The 19,893-nt window shown below is 46.3% G+C and overlaps 1 protein-coding gene across 1 annotated transcript in view; it reads left to right on the top strand.

Annotated features, from left to right (window-relative positions):
* The first annotated feature begins 482 nt into the window (after window positions 1–482).
* Window positions 483–19,893, top strand: part of LOC136627325 (oocyte zinc finger protein XlCOF7.1-like) — a 722,169-nt gene continuing 702,758 nt past the window's right edge. Inside the window, exon 1 of the mRNA XM_066602331.1 lies at window positions 483–564. The gene's annotated coding sequence lies outside the window, so the exon portion shown is untranslated. The remainder of the gene's footprint in view (window positions 565–19,893) is intronic.

Raw genomic sequence — 19,893 nt, 5'->3', positions numbered from 1 at the left:
GGAGCGTGTACATTACACACATACAGCTCTGCTACATCCACAGTACACATACAGTACAGGAGCGTGTACATTACACACATACAGCTCTGCTACATCCACAATACACATACAGTACAGGAGCGTGTACATTACACACATACAGCTCTGCTACATACACAATACACATACAGTACAGGAGCATGTACATTACACACATACAGCTCTGCTACATCCACAATACACATACAGTACAGGAGCGTGTGCATTACACACATACAGCTCTGCTACATCCACAATACACATACAGTACAGGAGCGTGTACATTACACACATACAGCTCTGCTACATCCACAATACACATACAGTACAGGAGCGTGTACATTACACACATACAGCTCTGCTACATCCAGCAGCAGAATTTTGCAGAAGCTAGTCCTCCTGGTCATGTGACCCGTGACTTCTCCCCACATCAGTGATCATATGACAGTGACAACATCACAGTTCCTGGAAGCTCGCGGCTCTGCAGGTTTTGGTCCGTGGAGTCCTGAGTGAGTTGATCAGCGGAGCTTATAAGACCTGCAAGCAGTAAGTGTAATTGTATCAGGGGGAAACTAGGGGTGCGTGTGTGTGTTTTGCTGCGCGGGATTTGGGGGGATGATATGAGACAATAAGTGAAGAGTTTGACTGTAAATTGGCCATGTATGTGCAGCTAATTTCATACTATGCGGCGCTCCCCCTCACCTCCTCTGCAGGCTTCCTGCTGTCGGCGCTCCCCCCTCACCCCCTCTGCGGGCTTCCTGCTGTCGGCGCTCCCCCCTCACCCCCTCTGCGGGCTTCCTGCTGTCGGCGCTCCCCCCTCACCCCCTCTGCGGCCTTCCTGCTGTCGGCACTCCCCCCTCACCCCCTCTGCGGGCTTCCTGCTGCCGGCGTTCCCCCCTCACCCCCTCTGCGGGCTTCCTGCTGTCGGCGCTCCCCCCTCACCCCCTCTGCGGGCTTCCTGCAGTCGGCGCTCCCCCCTCACCCCCTCTGCAGAATTCCTGCTGTCGGCGCTCCCCCCTCACCCCCTCTGCGGGCTTCCTGCTGTCGGCGCTCCCCCCTCACCCCCTCTGCGGGCTTCCTGCTGTCGGCGCTCCCCCCTCACCCCCTCTGCGGGCTTCCTGCTGTCGGCGCTCCCCCCTCACCCCCTCTGCGGGCTTCCTGCTGTCGGCGCTCCCCCCTCACCCCCTCTGCGGGCTTCCTGCAGTCGGCGCTCCCCCCTCACCCCCTCTGCGGGCTTCCTGCTGTCGGCGCTCCCCCCTCACCCACTCTGCGGGCTTCCTGCTGTCGGCGCTCCCCCCTCACCCCCTCTGCGGGCTTCCTGCTGTCGGCGCTCCCCCTCACCCCCTCTGCGGGCTTCCTGCTGTCGGCGCTCCCACCTCACCCCCTCTGCGGGCTTCCTGCTGTCGGCGCTCCCCCCTCACCCCCTCTGCGGGCTTCCTGCTGTCGGCGCTCCCCCTCACCCCCTCTGCGGGCTTCCTGCTGTCGGCGCTCCCCCTCACCCCCTCTGCGGGCTTCCTGCTGTCGGCGCTCCCCTCTCACCTCCTCTGCGGGCTTCCTGCTGTCGGCGCTCCCCTCTCACCTCCTCTGCGGGCTTCCTGCTGTCGGCGCTCCCCTCTCACCTCCTCTGCGGGCTTCCTGCTGTCGGCGCTCCCCTCTCACCTCCTCTGCGGGCTTCCTGCTGTCGGCGCTCCCCTCTCACCTCCTCTGCGGGCTTCCTGCTGTCGGCGCTCCCCTCTCACCTCCTCTGCGGGCTTCCTGCTGTCGGCGCTCCCCTCTCACCTCCTCTGCGGGCTTCCTGCTGTCGGCGCTCCCCTCTCACCTCCTCTGCGGGCTTCCTGCTGTCGGCGCTCCCCTCTCACCTCCTCTGCGGGCTTCCTGCTGTCGGCGCTCCCCTCTCACCCCCTCTGCAGAATTCCTGCTGTCAGCGCTCCCCCCTCACCCCCTCTGCAGAATTCCTGCTGTCAGTGCTCCCCCTCACCCCCTCTGCGGGCTTCCTGCTGTCAGCGCTCCCCTCTCACCTCCTCTGCGGGCTTCCTGCTGTCAGCGCTCCCCCCTCACCCCCTCTGCAGAATTCCTGCTGTCAGCACTCCCCCTCACCTCCTCTGCAGGCTTCCTGCTGTCAGCGCTCCCCGGCTTCCTCTTTCCAGTGGTCTGGTCAGGTAAGGCCACTACAGGCTGCTGTGAACCGCAGAGCGCTGATAGGAAGCTTTTTGAGGATGTGTGAGTCCTACTGTCTGTCTGTTACATGCTCTGCCCTAATCACATGACTTTGACGTCATCACAGGTCCTGTAAGCACACTTAACTCAGGATGAAGAACCTGTGATGATGTCACTGTCATGTGATCAGGGCCGAGTATGACGGTGACATCATCACAGGTACTTCATCCAGAGTGCTGTGCTGCTTGTGATCCCTGTTGTTTGGGATGAAAAATGTATGCAGCAGAGCTGTATGTGTGTGTGTGACATGCATGTAGCAGAGCTGTATGTGTGTGTGACAGGCATGTAGCAGAGCTGTATGTGTGTGTGACAGGCATGTAGCAGAGCTGTATGTGTGTGTGACATGCATGTAGCAGAGCTGTGTGTGTGATATGCATGTAGCAGAGCTGTGTGGCGCACTGCACCACCAGAATCACTGGCACTATAATTTCCTTACAATTACTAGTCCTTTTTTACAATGACAGATGTAACATCATACGTAGTGATAAGCCCCGCCCCCTGATGTGTTGGCACTTTGTGATAAATAAAGAGGTTTGGGGATACAGTTTGGGCAAACAAAGCTTTGCCATCATTGCCCTAGACGGAGAGAGTGCCCTCTAGGTACAGTCTTGGGTATAACATTATAGGAGATCTCTGTACTGTCCCCTCATATACCCATTAAAAAGTTATTAGTTAATAGAGCGCCCCTAGTTACAGTCCTGGATATAACTAGATGATGGGAGAGATCTCTGTACTGTCCCCTGATATATGTATACATAGTTATTAGAGCTCCCCCTAGTTACAGTCCTGGGTATAACTAGATGATGGGAGAGATCTCTGTACTGTCCCCTTATATATCTATACATAGTTATTAGAGCTCCCTCTAGTTACAGTCCTGGGTATAACTAGATGATGGGAGAGATCTCTGTACTGTCCCCTGATATATGTATACATAGTTATTAGAGCTCCCCCTAGTTACAGTCCTGGGTATAACTAGATGATGGGAGAGATCTCTGTACTGTCCCCTGATATATGTATACATAGTTATAAGAGCGCTCCCTAGTTATAGATCTGGGTATAACTAGATGATGGGAGATCTCTGTACTGTCCCCTGATATATGTATACATAGTTATTAGAGCTCCCCCTAGTTATAGACCTGGGTATAATAGATGATGGAAGAGATCTCTGTACTGTCCCCTGATATATGTATACATAGTTTTTAGAGCTCCCCCTAGTTACGGTCCTGGGTATAATAGATGATGAGAGATCTCTGTACTGTCCCCTGATATATGTATACATAGTTGTTAGAGCTCCCCCTAGTTACAGTTCTGGGTATAACTAGATGATGGGAGATCTCTGTACTGTCCCCTGATATATGTATACATAGTTGTTAGAGTGCCCCCTAGTTACAGTTCTGGGTATAACTAGATGATGGGAGAGATCTCTGTACTGTCCCCTGATATATGTATACATAGTTATTAGAGCTCCCCCTGGTTACAGTCCTGGGTATAACTAGGAGATCTCTGTACTGTCCCCTGATATATGTATACATAGTTATTAGAGCTCCCCCTAGTTACAGTTCTGGGTATAATTAGATGATGGGAGATCTCTGTACTGTCCCCTGATATATGTATACATAGTTATTAGAGCTCCCCCCTAGTTACGGTCCTGGGTATAACTAGATGATGGGAGATCTCTGTACTGTCCCCTGGTATATCTATACATAGTTGTTAGAGCGCTCCCTAGTTACAGTTCTGGGTATAACTAGGAGATCTCTGTACTGTCCCCTGATATATGTATACATAGTTATTAGAGCGCCCCCTAGTTACAGTACTGTATATAATAGATGATGGGAAATCTCTGTACTGTCCCCTGATATATGTATACATAGTTTTTAGAGCGCCCCCTAGTTACAGTTGTGGGTATAATTAGATGATGGGAGATCTCTGTACTGTCCCCTGATATATGTATACATAGTTATTAGAGCTCCCCCTAGTTACAGTTCTGGGTATAACTAGATGATGGGAGATCTCTGTACCATCCCCTGATATATGTATACATAGTTATTAGAGCTCCCCCTAGTTACGGTCCTGGGTATAATAGATGATGGGAGATCTCTGTACTGTCCCCTGATATATGTATACATAGTTATTAGAGCTCCCCCTAGTTACAGTCCTGGGTATAACTAGATGATGGGAGATCTCTGTAGTGTCCCCTGATATATGTATACATAGTAATTAGAGCTCCCCCTAGTTACAGTCCTGGGTATAACTAGATGATGGGAGAGATCTCTGTACTGTCCCCTGATATATGTATACATAGTTATAAGAGCGCTCCCTAGTTATAGACCTGGGTATAACTAGATGATGGGAGATCTCTGTACTGTCCCCTGATATATGTATACATAGTTATTAGAGCTCCCCCTAGTTATAGACCTGGGTATAATAGATGATGGAAGAGATCTCTGTACTGTCCCCTGATATATGTATACATAGTTTTTAGAGCTCCCCCTAGTTACGGTCCTGGGTATAACTAGATGATGGGAGATCTCTGTACTGTCCCCTGATATATGTATACATAGTTATTAGATCTCCCCCTAGTTATAGACCTGGGTATAATAGATGATGGAAGAGATCTCTGTACTGTACCCTGATATATGTATACATAGTTTTTAGAGCTCCCCCTAGTTACGGTCCTGGGTATAATAGATGATGGAAGAGAGCTCTGTACTGTCCCCTGATATATGTATACATAGTTTTTAGAGCTCCCCCTAGTTACAGTCCTGGGTATAACTAGATGATGGGAGATCTGTGTACTGTCCCCTGATATATGTATACATAGTTATTAGAGCTCCCCCTAGTTATAGACCTGGGTATAATAGATGATGGAAGAGATCTCTGTACTGTCCCCTGATATATGTATACATAGTTTTTAGAGCTCCCCCTAGTTACGGTCCTGGGTATAATAGATGATGAGAGATCTCTGTACTGTCCCCTGATATATGTATACATAGTTGTTAGAGCGCCCCCTAGTTACAGTTCTGGGTATAACTAGATGATGGGAGAGATCTTTGTACTGTCCCCTGATATATGTATACATAGTTATTAGAGCTCCCCCTGGTTACAGTCCTGGGTATAACTAGGAGATCTCTGTACTGTCCCCTGATATATGTATACATAGTTATTAGAGCTCCCCCTAGTTACAGTCCTGGGTATAACTAGATGATGGGAGAGATCTCTGTACTGTCCCCTGATATATGTATACATAGTTATTAGAGCACCCCCTAGTTACAGTCCTGGGTATAACTAGATGATGGGAGAGATCTCTGTACTGTCCCCTGATATATGTATACATAGTTATAAGAGCGCTCCCTAGTTATAGATCTGGGTATAACTAGATGATGGGAGATCTCTGTACTGTCCCCTGATATATGTATACATAGTTATTAGAGCTCCCCCTAGTTATAGACCTGGGTATAATAGATGATGGGAGAGATCTCTGTACTGTCCCCTGATATATGTATACATAGTTGTTAGAGCTCCCCCTAGTTACAGTTCTGGGTATAACTAGATGATGGGAGATCTCTGTACTGTCCCCTGATATATGTATACATAGTTGTTAGAGTGCCCCCTAGTTACAGTTCTGGGTATAACTAGATGATGGGAGAGATCTCTGTACTGTCCCCTGATATATGTATACATAGTTATTTGAGCTCCCCCTGGTTACAGTCCTGGGTATAACTAGGAGATCTCTGTACTGTCCCCTGATATTTGTATACATAGTTATTAGAGCTCCCCCTAGTTACAGTTCTGGGTATAACTAGATGATGGGAGATCTCTGTACTGTCCCCTGATATATGTATACATAGTTATTAGAGCTCCCCCTAGTTACGGTCCTGGGTATAACTAGATGATGGGAGATCTCTGTACTGTCCCCTGATATGTCTATACATAGTTGTTAGAGCGCCCCCTAGTTACAGTTCTGGGTATAACTAGGAGATCTCTGTACTGTTCCCTGATATATGTATACATAGTTATTAGAGCGCCCCCTAGTTACAGTACTGTATATAATAGATGATGGGAAATCTCTGTACTGTCCCCTGATATATGTATACATAGTTTTTAGAGCGCCCCCTAGTTACAGTTGTGGGTATAACTAGATGATGGGAGATCTCTGTACTGTCCCCTGATATATGTATACATAGTTATAGTTATTAGAGCTCCCCCTAGTTACAGTTCTGGGTATAACTAGATGATGGGAGATCTCTGTACAGTCCCCTGATATATGTATACATAGTTATTAGAGCTCCCCCTAGTTACGGTCCTGGGTTTAATAGATGATGGGAGATCTCTGTACTGTCCCCTGATATATGTATACATAGTTATTAGAGCTCCCCCTAGTTACAGTCCTGGGTATAACTAGATGATGGGAGATCTCTGTAGTGTCCCCTGATATATGTATACATAGTAATTAGAGCTCCCCCTAGTTACAGTCCTGGGTATAACTGGATGATGGGAGAGATCTCTGTACTGTCCCCTGATATATGTATACATAGTTATTAGAGCTCCCCCTAGTTACAGTCCTGGGTATAACTAGATGATGGGAGAGATCTCTGTACTGTCCCCTGATATATGTATACATAGTTATTAGAGCTCCCCCTAGTTACAGTCCTGGGTATAACTAGATGATGGGAGAGATCTCTGTACTGTCCCCTGATATATGTATACATAGTTATAAGAGCGCTCCCTAGTTATAGACCTGGGTATAACTAGATGATGGGAGATCTCTGTACTGTCCCCTGATATATGTATACATAGTTATTAGAGCTCCCCCTAGTTATAGACCTGGGTATAATAGATGATGGAAGAGATCTCTGTACTGTCCCCTGATATATGTATACATAGTTTTTAGAGCTCCCCCTAGTTACGGTCCTGGGTATAACTAGATGATGGGAGATCTCTGTACTGTCCCCTGATATATGTATACATAGTTATTAGATCTCCCCCTAGTTATAGACCTGGGTATAATAGATGATGGAAGAGATCTCTGTACTGTCCCCTGATATATGTATACATAGTTTTTAGAGCTCCCCCTAGTTACGGTCCTGGGTATAATAGATGATGGAAGAGATCTCTGTACTGTCCCCTGATATGTCTATACATAGTTGTTAGAGCGCCCCCTAGTTACAGTTCTGGGTATAACTAGGAGATCTCTGTACTGTCCCCTGATATATGTATACATAGTTATTAGAGCTCCCCCTAGTGATAGACCTGGGTATAATAGATGATGGAAGAGATCTCTGTACTGTCCCCTGATATATGTATACATAGTTTTTAGAGCTCCCCCTAGTTACGGTCCTGGGTATAATAGATGATGGAAGAGATCTCTGTACTGTCCCCTGATATATGTATACATAGTTTTTAGAGCTCCCCCTAGTTACAGTCCTGGGTATAACTAGATGATGGGAGATCTCTGTACTGTCCCCTGATATATGTATACATAGTTATTAGAGCTCCCCCTAGTTATAGACCTGGGTATAATAGATGATGGAAGAGATCTCTGTACTGTCCCTTGATATATGTATACATAGTTTTTAGAGCTCCCCCTAGTTACGGTCCTGGGTATAATAGATGATGAGAGATCTCTGTACTGTCCCCTGATATATGTATACATAGTTGTTAGAGCGCCCCCTAGTTACAGTTCTGGGAATAACTAGATGATGGAAGAGATCTCTGTACTGTCCCCTGATATATGTATACATAGTTATTAGAGCTCCCCCTGGTTACAGTCCTGGGTATAACTAGGAGATCTCTGTACTGTCCCCTGATATATGTATACATAGTTGTTAGAGCGCCCCCTAGTTACAGTTCTGGGTATAACTAGATGATGGGAGAGATCTCTGTACTGTCCCCTGATATATGTATACATAGTTATAAGAGCGCTCCCTAGTTATAGATCTGGGTATAACTAGATGATGGGAGATCTCTGTACTGTCCCCTGATATATGTATACATAGTTATAAGAGCGCTCCCTAGTTATAGACCTGGGTATAACTAGATGATGGGAGATCTCTGTACTGTCCCCTGATATATGTATACATAGTTGTTAGAGCTCCCCCTAGTTACAGTTCTGGGTATAACTAGATGATGGGAGATCTCTGTACTGTCCCCTGATATATGTATACATAGTTGTTAGAGTGCCCCCTAGTTACAGTTCTGGGTATAACTAGATGATGGGAGAGATCTCTGTACTGTCCCCTGATATATGTATACATAGTTATTTGAGCTCCCCCTGGTTACAGTCCTGGGTATAACTAGGAGATCTCTGTACTGTCCCCTGATATTTGTATACATAGTTATTAGAGCTCCCCCTAGTTACAGTTCTGGGTATAACTAGATGATGGGAGATCTCTGTACTGTCCCCTGATATATGTATACATAGTTATTAGAGCTCCCCCTAGTTACGGTCCTGGGTATAACTAGATGATGGGAGATCTCTGTACTGTCCCCTGATATGTCTATACATAGTTGTTAGAGCGCCCCCTAGTTACAGTTCTGGGTATAACTAGGAGATCTCTGTACTGTTCCCTGATATATGTATACATAGTTATTAGAGCGCCCCCTAGTTACAGTACTGTATATAATAGATGATGGGAAATCTCTGTACTGTCCCCTGATATATGTATACATAGTTTTTAGAGCGCCCCCTAGTTACAGTTGTGGGTATAACTAGATGATGGGAGATCTCTGTACTGTCCCCTGATATATGTATACATAGTTATTAGAGCTCCCCCTAGTTACAGTTCTGGGTATAACTAGATGATGGGAGATCTCTGTACAGTCCCCTGATATATGTATACATAGTTATTAGAGCTCCCCCTAGTTACGGTCCTGGGTTTAATAGATGATGGGAGATCTCTGTACTGTCCCCTGATATATGTATACATAGTTATTAGAGCTCCCCCTAGTTACAGTCCTGGGTATAACTAGATGATGGGAGATCTCTGTAGTGTCCCCTGATATATGTATACATAGTAATTAGAGCTCCCCCTAGTTACAGTCCTGGGTATAACTGGATGATGGGAGAGATCTCTGTACTGTCCCCTGATATATGTATACATAGTTATTAGAGCTCCCCCTAGTTACAGTCCTGGGTATAACTAGATGATGGGAGAGATCTCTGTACTGTCCCCTGATATATGTATACATAGTTATTAGAGCTCCCCCTAGTTACAGTCCTGGGTATAACTAGATGATGGGAGAGATCTCTGTACTGTCCCCTGATATATGTATACATAGTTATAAGAGCGCTCCCTAGTTATAGACCTGGGTATAACTAGATGATGGGAGATCTCTGTACTGTCCCCTGATATATGTATACATAGTTATTAGAGCTCCCCCTAGTTATAGACCTGGGTATAATAGATGATGGAAGAGATCTCTGTACTGTCCCCTGATATATGTATACATAGTTTTTAGAGCTCCCCCTAGTTACGGTCCTGGGTATAACTAGATGATGGGAGATCTCTGTACTGTCCCCTGATATATGTATACATAGTTATTAGATCTCCCCCTAGTTATAGACCTGGGTATAATAGATGATGGAAGAGATCTCTGTACTGTCCCCTGATATATGTATACATAGTTTTTAGAGCTCCCCCTAGTTACGGTCCTGGGTATAATAGATGATGGAAGAGATCTCTGTACTGTCCCCTGATATGTCTATACATAGTTGTTAGAGCGCCCCCTAGTTACAGTTCTGGGTATAACTAGGAGATCTCTGTACTGTCCCCTGATATATGTATACATAGTTATTAGAGCTCCCCCTAGTGATAGACCTGGGTATAATAGATGATGGAAGAGATCTCTGTACTGTCCCCTGATATATGTATACATAGTTTTTAGAGCTCCCCCTAGTTACGGTCCTGGGTATAATAGATGATGGAAGAGATCTCTGTACTGTCCCCTGATATATGTATACATAGTTTTTAGAGCTCCCCCTAGTTACAGTCCTGGGTATAACTAGATGATGGGAGATCTCTGTACTGTCCCCTGATATATGTATACATAGTTATTAGAGCTCCCCCTAGTTATAGACCTGGGTATAATAGATGATGGAAGAGATCTCTGTACTGTCCCTTGATATATGTATACATAGTTTTTAGAGCTCCCCCTAGTTACGGTCCTGGGTATAATAGATGATGAGAGATCTCTGTACTGTCCCCTGATATATGTATACATAGTTGTTAGAGCGCCCCCTAGTTACAGTTCTGGGAATAACTAGATGATGGAAGAGATCTCTGTACTGTCCCCTGATATATGTATACATAGTTATTAGAGCTCCCCCTGGTTACAGTCCTGGGTATAACTAGGAGATCTCTGTACTGTCCCCTGATATATGTATACATAGTTGTTAGAGCGCCCCCTAGTTACAGTTCTGGGTATAACTAGATGATGGGAGAGATCTCTGTACTGTCCCCTGATATATGTATACATAGTTATTAGAGCTCCCCCTGGTTACAGTCCTGGGTATAACTAGGAGATCTCTGTACTGTCCCCTGATATATGTATACATAGTTATTAGAGCTCCCCCTAGTTACAGTTCTGGGTATAACTAGATGATGGGAGATCTCTGTACTGTCCCCTGATATATGTATACATACCGTGTTTCCCCGATAGTAAGACACCCCCGATGGTAAGACGTATCGGGGGTGTCAGGGGGGTCGGCCAATGTAAGCCGTACCCCGAAAGTAAGACATACCGTAGAAAAAAAAAAATCATTACTCACCTCCCCCGGCGTCCTGTCGCGCTCCGGCAGGATGTCGCTCGCTCCTCGTCCCCGGCGCAGCATTGCTTTCTGAATGTGGGGGCTTGAAATCCCCGCCTCCAGAAAGCTAATACACACGCCGTCAGCCAGTTACAGAATGGCTGTGATTGGCTGAAGGCGCACGTGGCTTCAGCCAATCACACTATTCAATGACATCATTGAATGGCTGTGATTGGCTGAAGGCGCACGTGGCTTCAGCCAATCACACCCATTCAATGATGTCATTGAATAGTATGATTGGCTGAAGCCACGTGCGCCTTCAGCCAATCACAGCCATTCAATGCTGTCATTGAATGGCTGTAACTGGCTGACGGCGTGTGTATTAGCTTTCTGGAGGCGGGGATTTCAAGCCCCGCATTCAGAAAGCAATGCTGCGCCGGGGACGAGGAGCGAGCGACATCCTGCCGGAGCGCGACAGAACGCCGGGGGAGGTGAGTAATGATTTTTTTTTATTATAAGACATACCCCGAAAGTAAGACATAGTCTGGCTTTTGGGGATAAAAAGAAAGTAAGACACTGTCTTACTTTCGGGGAAACACGGTAGTTATTAGAGCTCCCTCTAGTTACGGTCCTGGGTATAACTAGATGATGGGAGATCTCTGTACTGTCCCCTGATATATGTATACATAGTTATTAGAGCGCCCCCTAGTTACAGTACTGTATATAATAGATGATGGGAAATCTCTGTACTGTCCCCTGATATATGTATACATCTTTTTTAGAGCGGCCCCTAGTTACAGTTGTGGGTATAACTAGATGATGGGAGATCTCTGTACTGTCCCCTGATATATGTATACATAGTTATTAGAGCTCCCCCTAGTTACAGTTCTGGGTATAACTAGATGATGGGAGATCTCTGTACCGTCCCCTGATATATGTATACATAGGTATTAGAGCTCCCCCTAGTTACGGTCCTGGGTATAATAGATGATGGGAGATCTCTGTACTGTCCCCTGATATATGTATACATAGTTATTAGAGCTCCCCCTAGTTACAGTCCTGGGTATAACTAGATGATGGGAGATCTCTGTAGTGTCCCCTGATATATGTATACATAGTAATTAGAGCTCCCCCTAGTTACAGTCCTGGGTATAACTAGATGATGGGAGAGATCTCTGTACTGTCCCCTGATATATGTATACATAGTTATAAGAGCGCTCCCTAGTTATAGACCTGGGTATAACTAGATGATGGGAGATCTCTGTACTGTCGCCTAATATATGTATACATAGTTATTAGAGCTCCCCCTAGTTATAGACCTGGGTATAATAGATGATGGAAGAGATCTCTGTACTGTCCCCTGATATATGTATACATAGTTTTTAGAGCTCCCCCTAGTTACGGTCCTGGGTATAACTAGATGATGGGAGATCTCTGTACTGTCCCCTGATATATGTATACATAGTTATTAGATCTCCCCCTAGTTATAGACCTGGGTATAATAGATGATGGAAGAGATCTCTGTACTGTTCCCTGATATATGTATACATAGTTATTAGAGCTCCCCCTAGTTATAGACCTGGGTATAATAGATGATGGAAGAGATCTCTGTACTGTCCCCTGATATATGTATACATAGTTATTAGAGCTCCCCCTAGTTATAGACCTGGGTATAATAGATGATGGAAGAGATCTCTGTACTGTCCCCTGATATATGTATACATAGTTTTTAGAGCTCCCCCTAGTTACGGTCCTGGGTATAATAGATGATGAGAGATCTCTGTACTGTCCCCTGATATATGTATACATAGTTGTTAGAGCGCCCCCTAGTTACAGTTCTGGGTATAACTAGATGATGGGAGAGATCTTTGTACTGTCCCCTGATATATGTATACATAGTTATTAGAGCTCCCCCTGGTTACAGTCCTGGGTATAACTAGGAGATCTCTGTACTGTCCCCTGATATATGTATACATAGTTATTAGAGCTCCCCCTAGTTACAGTCCTGGGTATAACTAGATGATGGGAGAGATCTCTGTACTGTCCCCTGATATATGTATACATAGTTATTAGAGCTCCCCCTAGTTACAGTCCTGGGTATAACTAGATGATGGGAGAGATCTCTGTACTGTCCCCTGATATATGTATACATAGTTATAAGAGCGCTCCCTAGTTATAGATCTGGGTATAACTAGATGATGGGAGATCTCTGTACTGTCCCCTGATATATGTATACATAGTTATTAGAGCTCCCCCTAGTTATATACCTGGGTATAATAGATGATGGAAGAGATCTCTGTACTGTCCCCTGATATATGTATACATAGTTTTTAGAGCTCCCCCTAGTTACAGTCTTGGGTATAACTAGATGATGGGAGATCTCTGTACTGTCCCCTGATATATGTATACATAGTTATTAGAGCTCCCCCTAGTTATAGACCTGGGTATAATAGATGATGGGAGATCTCTGTACTGTCCCCTGATATATGTATACATAGTCATCAAGCTGTCTTCTTTTTAAACTAAATCATCCCAGTTTTGATAGCCTCTCTGGATATTGTAGTCCGCCCATTCCAGTAATTACTTTAGTTGCCCACCTTTGTACCCGCTCAAGCTGTGATATGTCTTTCTTTTGTCCACAATATCCCATGTGTGGTCGGACCAGTGCCTTGTAAAGAGGAACAACAATGTTCTCGTCATGCGATCTCTTTTTTCACGCTGGTTGCCCCAGTTAACCCCTTAATGACACGGCCTATTTTGGGCTTAAAGGGGTTGTCCCGCGGCAAAACATAATTTTTTTTTTTGTTTGCACAGACCCCCACTTAGTAAACAGTAAAACCGCTGCCGTTTGTTATTTTTTTAAATTTTTTTTTAATTCTCTTACCTGGATCCCCGTTCTGCAGCTGTGAAGATTCTTCTGTCCAAGATGGCTGCCGCTGGTCTTCTCCCATGGTGCACCGCGGGTCTTCTCCCATGGTGCACTGTGGATGTTCTACTCCAGTCTGAGCTCCACTGCCGATTACAGCCACCTCATTGGTTGATCGGCACCACGTGATGGGGGGCGGAACTACGCGATGACGCGGAGAAGAGGGAGGAGCCAGGACGCAGCTTGTGAGCCCGGACCATCCAGAAGAGGAATCTTCAATGCGCAAGCGCGACTGTTCCTGCGACCAGAGGAGAATGATGGTCGCCGCCATGGAAACGGGGACGCCAGCATAGGGGGGGGGGGGGGGGAAACCCCTGTAGGTAAGTAAATAACTTCTGTATGGCTCATATTTAATGCACGATGTATATTACAAAGTGCATTAATATGGCCATGCAGAAGTGCTGAACCCCACATGCTGCCGCGGGACAACCCCTTTAAGGACGCAACGATTTTTGGTGGATTTTCTTCATTTATCAAAAGTCATAACTTTTTTATTTTTCTGTCAATGCGGCCGTGTAAGGGCTTGTTCTTTTCGTGGCGAACTGTAGTTTTTATCGGTGCCACATTTGGGTACATTGACTATATTGTAAAACTTTTATTTTATTTTTTTTTATGATAGCAGGGAGAGAAAACACATCAATTCTGCCCTAGATTTTTGGGGAGTTTTTTTATTTTTATTTACAGCGTTAATTATGCAGCATAAATGACACAATCCATTTTTTCTGCGGGCCGGTACGGTTACAGCGATACCAAAATTCTTACTTTTTTTTTTTTAGATTCTCCCACTTTTCTGCAATAAAACCCCCTTTTTTTGGAAATCTTTTTTTTTCTCTATAGCTGCATTCAAAGTCCTGTAACTTTTTTATTTTTTGATGTACGGAGCTCTATGAGGGCTTATATTTTGCGAGACGAGCTGTAGTTTTTATTGGTACCATTTTGGGGTACATACAGCTCTTTTGATCACTTTTATTGCGTTTTTAGGGAGGCAAAATGCTAAAAATTACCACTTTGACTCTTTTTTAGCATTTTTTTCAATGCTTTTTTTTCCGTGCACAGTCAAAAGCATGTGCAGCTTACTGTACGGATCATTACGGACGCGACAATACAAAATATGTGCCATTTTAATTTTTTTTAACCTATTTTTATGCTAATATGAGAAAAAGCATTAAAAAGGGTTTTTTTAACATATTTTTTAAAATTCATTTTTTAAATCTTTTTTTTTTTTTACACTATTTGTGTCCCCCTGAGGGACTTACAACCCTGCCCTGATGATTGCTGTGATAAGGCATGGCAGGGATACTGCCCTGCCATGCCTTATCGCTTACACAGCGATCTCAGGCACTGGCAACACAGGACGCCAGTGTCTGGCATCCTGTTGCCATGGCAACAGGCCGGGCTCTCTGCGATTATATCGCGAGAGCCCGGCAACTTCACAGAGGGAGCGCGCTCCCTCTGTGAACCAATCCCATGCCGCCATATACATAGATCGCGGCAGGGAAGGGGTTAACACTGGGGGTCGCATATCTGATGCACACCCGCTGCTGCAGCGGGAGGCTGGCTGTGACTGACAGCCGTCTCCCGCTGCGGGATAGCGCAAGAGCACATGTGATCTCCGCTATCCCCAAGACGTAAGTTTGCGCCCTGTTGAAGAAGGGGTTAAAGGGGTTTTCTCATTAGGAAAAAAATCAATACTTACCTATTCCTCCCCAGGCAGTCTTCTTACCTCATCCTCTCCCCACCGATCTTCTCCTGGCTTCTCCAGTCCCCTGGGTCACGTCATCTCCAGCCGTCCAGATCCTCTACTTCCTGTTTTGGAACGTCCATTAGCTGCAGTGAATGCTATGAGTGACGTAGGTTTCACTGCCTAGCAGGGAATGCTGAATCCTCTGCAGCCTGCTTTAGTGCACATTCGCGATATCTCGTCGTCACGCAGTCACGCTAAAGCAGGCTGCCAAGGGTTCAGCATTCCCTGCTAGGCAGTGAACTCTATGTCACTAGTGACTGGGTACACTGAGCTGCAGGAAGCAGAATGCTGGCAATGTGTGCTACGTCACAGGAAGAAGAGGATCCGGCCGGCTGGAGGTGACATGACTCGGGAGACTGGAGGAGCCAGGAGAAGATCATTGAGGTGAGGATCTGGTAAGAAGACTGACTGGGGAGGAATAGGTGAGTAAGATTTTTTATTTTTAATGACAGAATCCCTTGAAGTTTACAGGCCACAAACTTCATGTGTTTTATTTTTTTACAAGATTTTTAGCCGCTCATGTTTTTCACACAATGCTGTGTGTCATGTAGTGGACAGGAGGAGAGAGGAGAAGGGACAATACCTATCGGTCCCACCTCTGTCCTTGATCACTCTGCAGTATTGCAAGCTTAAAGTCGTTAGAATACAGGCTGATTTATACATAGCTTTCCCGGGCTTCTACACGCATGTGAAGCAAAATCTCAAATCATCCACCTGATCCGTTCTAACGCACTCCGGACCTCTGCAATACTCCTACAAATAACGCTGCCACCACCAGCTTTGGCATCGGTAAACTGGAAGACGAATTATGAACACAAACTTCACCGTTATGGTTTGTTGTAAAATGGACAAGGCTGACTTTTCAATTGCAGATTTAATCTAGAAAAGGCCTCGCAGTGCAATATATCTGATTTGTACAAAAATATAAAAAGGTTGTTCACAGGACAGAAGGAAATACAGTAGAATACACAAGACAGATTTTTAAAATAAACTGGTGTAAATAAAAGAAAGATACCGGATTTGGATATTGGTCCAATGTTCCAATACATGCAGAGTCACTGAAGTGAATGGGACAGCCTTATGCTAAGGCGTATCGGATTTTGAATTTACGCCCTATTGTGGGAAGGGGTTGAAGCCATATGCTAAGGCGTATCTGTAGGATCTGACAATTTGGGGCCTGTAAGGTCCCACATAGAGATGAGCGAACGCGTTCGTCCGAGCTTGATATTCGTGCGAATATTAGGGTGTTCGGGATGTTCGTTATTCGTAACGAACACCATGCGGTGTTCTGGTTACTTTCACTTCCTTCCCTGAGACGTTAGCGCGCTTTTCTGGCCAATTGAAAGACAGGGAAGGCATTACAACTTCCCCCTGTGACGTTCAAGCCCTATACCACCCCCCTGCTGTGAGTGGCTGGGGAGATCAGGTGTCACCCGAACATAAAAGTCGGCCCCTCCCGCGGTTCGCCTCAGATGCGGTGTGAGTTAGATGAGGGACAGTGCTGTTTGTACCGGAGCTGCTGTAGGGAAAGAATTGGTAGTTAGTGTAGGCTTCAAGACCCCCCAAAGGTCCTTATTAGGGCCACTGATAGCTGTGTGTTGGCTGCTGTTAGCAGTGGCAAATTTTTTTTTCTCAAAATCGCCTCTGCAGACCGTTGCACCTGGCATTAGGGACAGAAGTGCTGCATAGGCAGGGAGAGTGTTAGGAGTGAGTGTAGCCTTCAAGAACCTCAACGGTCCTTTCTAGGGCCATATTTATCCGTGTGCAGTACTGTCCAGGCTGCTGTTAGCTGTGCTGCATTTTTTTTTGCTTCTCAAAATCGCCTCTGCAGACCATTGCACCCTCCATTGATACTGCAGGGAAAGAATTGTATAGGCAGGGCCACAACACAGTTATTATTCATAGAATATACGCAGTGCTGCCTTTTGGTGGAAAAAAACTGAAAACAAATCTATTTGTCCAGCCTCTGTCCGTCCTAAGGGCGGTGGACACGTGTGAGCTGCGTGAACAACATTGCTAAATCAGACGCACCCAGCTACGCTTTACTGCTGGCTTCGCCATTTGCTTTCCTTAATTGGGAAAAAAATACCTGCTCTCCAAGAGTTATAATAACTCTGCTACCCTCACGTTCTGTGACACATAAGCAGGGACACAGCACAGTTATTAAACTTCTCATGTTCATTGAATATACGCAGTGCTGCCTTTTGGTGGAAAAAAACTGAAAACAAATCTATTTGTCCAGCCTCTGTCCGTCCTAAGGGCGGTGGACACGTGTGAGCTGCTTGAACAACATTGCTAAATCAGACGCACCCAGCTACGCTTTACTGCTGGCTTCGCCATTTGCTTTCCTTAATTGGGAAAAAAATACCTGCTCTCCAAGAGTTATAATAACTCTGCTACCCTCACGTTCTGTGACACATAAGCAGGGGCACAGCACAGTTATTAAACTTCTCATGTTCATTGAATATACGCAGTGCTGCCTTTTGGTGGAAAAAAACTGAAAACAAATCTATTTGTCCAGCCTCTGTCCGTCCTAAGGGCGGTGGACACGTGTGAGCTGCTTGAACAACATTGCTAAATCAGACACACCCAGCTACGCTTTACTGCTGGCTTCGCCATTTGCTTTCCTTAATTGGGAAAAAAATACCTGCTCTCCAAGAGTTATAATAACTCTGCTACCCTCACGTTCTGTGACACATAAGCAGGGACACAGCACAGTTATTAAACTTCTCATGTTCATTGAATATACGCAGTGCTGCCTTTTGGTGGAAAAAAACTGAAAACAAATCTATTTGTCCAGCCTCTGTCCGTCCTAAGGGCGGTGGACACGTGTGAGCTGCTTGAACAACATTGCTAAATCAGACGCACCCAGCTACGCTTTACTGCTGGCTTCGCCATTTGCTTTCCTTAATTGGGAAAAAAATACCTGCTCTCCAAGAGTTATAATAACTCTGCTACCCTCACGTTCTGTGACACATAAGCAGGGACACAGCACAGTTATTAAACTTAGATAATTCATTCACTAGAGGCAGTGGGGCCTTTCGTTTTCCAAAAAGGGCAAAAATTATATTTGGCCTGCAGTCTTGCGCCAATTTATTTCCTGCCTGTGAAATCAAATCACTGGTAATACAGCATGCTGAGGGGTAGGGGTAGGCCTAGAGGACGTGGACGCGGCCGAGGACGCGGAGGGCCAAGTCAGGGTGTGGGCACAGCCCGAGCTCCTAATCCCGGTGTGTCGCAGCCGACTGCTGCGCGATTAGGAGAGAGGCACGTTTCTGGCATCCCCACATTCATCGCCCAATTAATGGGTCCACGCGGGAGACGGTTATTAGAAAATGAGCAGTGTGAGCAGGTCCTGTCCTGGATGGCAGAAAGTGCTTCGAGCAACCTATCGTCTACCCGCAGTTCTGCGCCGTCCACTGCTGCCAATCCGAATCCTCTGTCTGCTGCTCCTCCTTCCTCCCAGCCTCCTCACTCCACTACAATAACACCTGCTCAGGAGCGGGAACACTCCCAGGAACTGTTCTCGGGCCCCTGCTTAGATTGGGCAGCAGCGGTTCCTCTCCCACCAGAGGAGTTTATCGTCACTGATGCCCAACCATTCGAAAGTTCCCGGGGTCCGGGGGAAGAGGCTGGGGACTTCCGCCAACTGTCTCAACAACTTTCTGTGGGTGAGGAGGACGATGACGATCAGACACAGTTGTCTTGCAGTGAGGTAGTAGTAAGGGCAGTAAGTCCCAGGGAGCAGCGCACAGAGGATTCGGAGGAAGAGCAGCAGGACGATGAGGTGACTGACCCCACCTGGTGTGCAACGCTTACTCAGGAGGACAGGTCTTCAGAGGGGGAGTCAAGGGCATCAGCAGGGCAGGTTGCAAGAGGCAGTGCAGTGGCCAGGGGTAGAGGCAGGGCCAGACCGAATAATCCACCAAGTGTTTCCCAAAGCGCCCCCTCGCGCCATGCCACCCTGCGGAGGCCGAGGTGCTCTAAGGTCTGGCAGTTTTTCACAGAGACGCCTGACGACCGACGAACAGTGGTGTGCAACCTTTGTCGCGCAAAGCTCAGCCGGGGAGCCAACACCAACAGCCTCACCACCACCACCATGCGCAGACATATGATGGCCAAGCACCCCGCAAGGTGGGACGAAGGCCGTTCACCGCCTCCGGTTTGCACCCCTGCCTCTCCCCCTGTGCCCCAACCTGCCACTGAGATGCAACCCCCCTCTCAGGACACAGGCACTACCGC

This window comes from Eleutherodactylus coqui, chromosome 5, assembly GCF_035609145.1.
Source record: "Eleutherodactylus coqui strain aEleCoq1 chromosome 5, aEleCoq1.hap1, whole genome shotgun sequence".
Taxonomy (NCBI): domain Eukaryota; kingdom Metazoa; phylum Chordata; class Amphibia; order Anura; family Eleutherodactylidae; genus Eleutherodactylus; species Eleutherodactylus coqui.
Note: the sequence above shows the minus strand (reverse complement) of the source record. Positions and strands in the feature narration are given on the sequence as shown.